This window comes from Equus asinus, chromosome 11 (genome assembly GCF_041296235.1).
Source record: "Equus asinus isolate D_3611 breed Donkey chromosome 11, EquAss-T2T_v2, whole genome shotgun sequence".
NCBI classification, from domain to species: domain Eukaryota; kingdom Metazoa; phylum Chordata; class Mammalia; order Perissodactyla; family Equidae; genus Equus; species Equus asinus.
In genome coordinates this window covers 12,358,497-12,364,122 of record NC_091800.1, presented here as the reverse complement: position 1 = coordinate 12,364,122, position 5,626 = coordinate 12,358,497, and positions in this window count along the sequence as shown.

The window sequence follows — 5,626 nt, the reverse complement described above, 5'->3', positions numbered from 1 at the left end:
CTCGCAGCGCAGGAAACCAGGAAGGGGCAGCCTCTCTTGCTTGTTTCCCAAACCTCCAGGAGCCCGACAAACGCGGGAGGGGAGGAGGGGAAATGCCCAGCCATTTCCCCTTTAGAAGGACCGGAAGGCACCGGTAGGAGGTTCGGCAACTGCGCCCCTCCTCCGGTGGTGGGACGCCCACATCGGAGCTCCCCGCAGTCGCCCCGCCAGGGTGGGGCGCACGTGCCGGTGGAGCGAGTCCACTTCACCCGGGAAGAGCGTTTTAATAGTCAGCCGAGACAGCCATTAAATTACAGCGCGCACATTAAGATTCTGGCTGCGGCTGCAGAGGAACACTTATCAGAGGTGAAGCCTCTGGAAATGCCATTCATCTCCATAGAGAGCTGCTGAGACAGAACAAAAAGACGAGGGGCGCCAGGGGAGCGGGGGAGGGGAGCGCAGCAGCCCTGCGCTGGATTCCGGGTTCCTAAAGAGATGGTCTGCAGCCCTGCAGCCGGCCCTGCCAGCCAAACCCAGACCAGAGCAAGCCCAGGGCCCGAAGCACTGAGCAGCTGTGTCCTGGGGACTTAGCTTGTGCCAGGCACTGTGCCAGAGCTTTCCATCTGCTCCTCGACACAGCCCTCTAATAGACAATCTATTGCTCCCATTGTCCCAAAGATGAAACTGAGGTTCCAGGGGTTAAACCACGAGTCCAAGGACACACTGTAGAAAGGAGCAGAACTAGCATTCTAACCCAGGCCTGTCTAGCTTCCAAGGCTGGGTTTTAACCACCCTGAATGCTGCTTTTGGAATAGCTTTCAGAACTTGGGACTCCCTGGTCCTTCTGCATCTGTGTTTGGCAGTCTCCTCACAGGCTAGTGAAATGAGCAATGACCTCTCGGCTCCTAAAGAGAGATTTTTTAAAAGAAAAGAAAGGCAAACATACACATTTCACAGGAGATACCATATTCCCCAGACACCTGACCATTCGTAAAGGTAGTTTAACAGGAACCATCCCACAGCTTCAAGGCCGTGAGCCCACCCGCTCTCCTCCCAGACCCCTGCCCTCGGAGCCCTCAGTGCTTATGCACGTGCAGCACTTCTCTGTGTGTGACAGGTTGCTTAGACAAATGTGCTGGGAGTAGGGAAGAATAATTAGCACATTCATTAATTAGAGTACTGTTAGTGGTTTGACTGTGAAGGACAACCATTTGTCAACAGATCAGGACAGCTGGGGCCAAGCAGCGACTCAGGGGGGCAGCAATTCAGGGAAGGCAATGGCACTGACCAGCTGCTATTAAAAAGCATGGGAGCTGCTCTTACACTTAGCGTCAACACGCTTCCATCACCATGGCAACAGGGGGCCACTTTGTCTGGCTGTCAGTCAGCAACATTCACGTATCCTTCATCTCACCTCGGATACGTGTTGCCATTTCATGACATCTCTTCCCTTCACTTTCCAATCAAGGTTGCCCTCTGCGTTCATTAAGATGAGGATTTACCTGAAGAGAAACGTTGAGAGAGAGGGAGAAGACACAGAACGCTCCTGGGCGTGGGGGAGTCACCACTAGACAGGACATAGAGATATAGCCCAGGTCTACAGGCATGAATTGTAGACGGTTACAAAAGAGTTCCTTTAATTTCTGTTAAAGAATATTCAGACCAATATTGATCTGAACAATAAGCGATAACAAAAACAGGACCACAGTCTGTTCCAGATGTCATACGTTGATAGTCTCCAAGAGAACCACATCAGCCTGGTCAAAGTGTCACATCTCCTTCCCCAAAATCAGATGGCCTTTTTTTTACATGGACAGCCCATAGTTCTGAATGGAATTGACCTAAATAGAGATGAATCCTCTTGGTGCTATATAGATGAGGAAACTGAGGGATGGTGAATTTGCTGTAACTTCAAATGCTAGTAAATTCCACGCCTGCTCAGGGCACTAAGATAGATGCCTCACAAGTCAAAATAACATTTCAGATATGACCTCCATTCTCGAGAATCTCAAGCTATAAGCTGATAATATCAGTGCAGGGGAACAAACAGAAGCAGAAGTCCATAGACATCCACGCAGACGGCAGGAGACCAAGATAGTATCCAGGAAGCCTCCCCCCGCTCCGGTCACAAACACAGCGGAGTGTTCATGAGTTTGTGGTAAAGTTAAGCAAGTAACCCATCAGGGCAGAAAAGATCATACGCTGTGTTATGTACAAAAATAGGGATTAGACATCGTTCCTTCACCTGAGCGTCAGCTTAATCTGTCTTGTAGGCTCTCTAAGGAAAGGAGGTTGGGGTAATGGACACGACCTGACCTGGGAACATTCAGTTCTAATAGGATTAAAAATTGCGATGCTCATATATGCTCAGCTGACTTTTGACAAAGTAATTCAGTAGAGAAAGGAAAGTCTCCTCAACAAAGGGTGCTAGAACAACTGGATATTCACATGAGGGAAAAAAATGAATCTTGACTGACCCCAAAATCACCCAAAATATAACTAGAAAGCTGTCTTAAACCTAAACATAAAAACTAAAATTATAAAGCTTCTGGAAGAAAACATAGGAGAAAATCTTTGTGACCATGAGGAAGACAAAGATTTTTTAGATAAGACACAGAAAGTGTGAGCTGTGTATGAAAAAAATCAATAAATTAGACTTCATCAAAATTTAAAACTTCTGCACTTCAAAAAGCACTTCATTGAGAAACTAAAAAGGCAAGCCACAGACAAGGAGAAGATATTTGTAATACATAAATCTGACAAAGGAGTTATATCCAGAATATATAAAGAACTTATTTCCAGTCATTGATAAGAAGATAAACAACCCCATTTTTAAAATGGATAAATGATTTAAATAGACATTTCACAAAAGAAGATATACAAATGGCCAATAGGTACATGAAAAATGTTCAACATCATTAGTCGTCAGGGAAATGCGGGTTGAAACCACAATGATATCTCACTATAAACCTCTTCGAATGGTTAGCAACGATGTGGAGCAAGTGGAACTCTAATCCTTTGCTAGTGAGAAGGTAAAATGGTAAATGTTAAAATGGCAACATATAAATAAAGACATTTTGGAAAAAAATTGGTGGTTTCTTAAAAAACTAAAAGTATACTTTACTATATGACCTAGCAACTCCACTCTTAGATATTTTTCCAAAAGAAATGAAAACACATGTCCTGCATCAGTCAGGGTTCGACCGAGAAGCAGAACGACTAGAACATAATTCTGCACATGGCTCTGGTGTAGGGCTTTGCCCTTATGCAGCTGTGGGAGCTGGTTAAGTAGTCTCTGTGAGTGTATTTGTTATCTAGGACTGCTGTAACAAAGTATCACAAACTGGGTGACTGAAAACAACAAAAATGTATTGTCTCTCTGTTCTGGAGAGTAGAAGTCCAAAATCAAGGTGTGGGTAGGGCCAGGCTTCTTCTGGAACCTGGGAGGGCGGATCCCTGCTTGCCTCCTCCCAGCTTCTGGCAGTTACCAGTAGTCCTTGGTGTTCCTTAGCTTGAGCCGAGGGCCCAGCCAACTGCCAAAGTCAACCAGGTGAGGCGGTAGGGAAGCAGGAAGGCGTGTGAAACAGTCGTGTGCCCAGCCTCACCTGCTAAGCCTAAGAAGATGGCTGCTGCTTCACTTCCACCTTCCCAACCTCACGTAAAATGTCTCTTTTGGTCCACACTAACCCAGAACTACACAGGAAAGTGACCTGAGGAAAACTCGGCTCCAGTGTAGGTAAGTTGACACAATATAAATCTACCACAGTGCCCTCTTGTCAGCTCGGCAGCCATATATATCTCTTTAACCCAACCAAAGTTAGCTTCCAAAACACAATAGCAAAATCATGCTTCCATCTAACACAGTGAAACTTTCTCTCATACAATAAAAAATGCGCTAATCCTCTCCCCAAAAGAGGACATAAATCTCTTTATTCATTTGGGGAGATGTTCATTCTACTTCTAACTAAGTCACATTACCTTTTGGATGTCTGGTAACTGAAATGCTGAGATACAAGGTTAACTACTATTAACACTTATTATGTTATACAGTGGGGAATTGGATAGAGGAATAGAAAAAACTGGTTAATGCATACATAAATACATTCATATTAGGGTAAAGAAGTATTTAACACTATTACAGTCCTCATTTCTACAACTGGTTATTAGCTGTTGACTAATACTTATAATTCCCTTCTTCTACTACCCATTCCACACTCCCTTCGCCCTCCACAAGCACCTCAGCCAGTCAAGGCTCCTTTCCTGGTGAGGTGATCCAAATCATCATTCCTAAAGGGTCTGGACCTTTATCAGTCCTGCATGTATTAGATTGTTCTCATTTTCCATTGACATTAATTGCAGGACACGGGAGCACATACTCCTGACCCCATTGTGTAGTAGCAGTCCACTTTCCCCTCGGTAATTAAGATCAATCACCCCAGGCAAGAAAGGAACCCACTTCTTTGCCTCTTGGCTCACTGGCATGAGGAGATGGCAAACTCAGCTTTCAGTTTAATGGAACCATTGTTGTGTTCCCTGATGGAAGCATTCCTCCTGCAGGAACAAAGATTTCCAGACTAGCAGAGCCCAAAGTTGCAGAGATGGGAAGAAAAATCACTACCAGAACATCAGGGGTGATGGTGAGAAAAGGCACTCCCTTTTTCACCCCATGATCCCTCGACCCATCAATCCTGCATATGGGAGAAATAGTACCATATATTGGTCACTGATTTGAGCATATACTACATCCTGGAGGACATAGCCGCAGTCCTGCAACGTGTTACCACCCAGCTGGTCCTACAACTGAGCCTTTAAAAATCCATTTCACTTTTCTAATCAGGCCAGTTGTTTCATTGTAAGACCAATGAAATTCATGATCATGAGCCCATTGTTGCATTTCCTTTACTGTAAAATTACTTCCTTGATCAGAAGCAATGGCAAACAGAATTTCATGACAAATGAAATTAAGTCTGTGGATGGTGGGTTTGGCAGCAGCAGTATAGTCAGGGAAGGCAAATCCATATCCAGAGCAAGTGTCTGTTCCACTAAAGACAGAGCACTGCCCCTTCCATGATGAAAGTGGTCCACTGAAATCAACTTGCCACCAGGTGGCTTTCTAGTCACCTCCTCTGAACCAGGGAATGGTGCCTTACTGGTGTAGATTTCTACCTCTGGCAGGTTGAGCACTCAGCAGTGGCTACAACCAAATTAGCTTTGATGAGTGTAAATCCAAGCTGCTGTGTCCATATATAACCCTGTCCCCCTGGCTACTATATTAGTGAGCCTATCGGGCAAGAACCGGGGTGGCTGGAGGAAGAGGCTAACTGAGGCCATCAGAAGGGATCGTCTTGTCCACTTGATTATTAAGATCCTCCTCTGCCCCAGTTGCTTTTGGTAAGCATTCATATGGGATACATATTCTCACGTTTTGTGCGCACTCAGAGAAATCTATACATATACCTCTTCCTCAGACGTCCTTGTCACCAGGTTTCCAATCATGCCCCTTGCAAGTTCCTGACAATCAAGTGAAATCATCTATGAGCCACCATCTATGAGCTAGTGCAGATTTGTACTTATGGGTAGTTTTTCTTCTGGGCAAGATGAACACTCACTTTAACTGCTCTGAGTTCTTCCCACTGAGAGGACTATC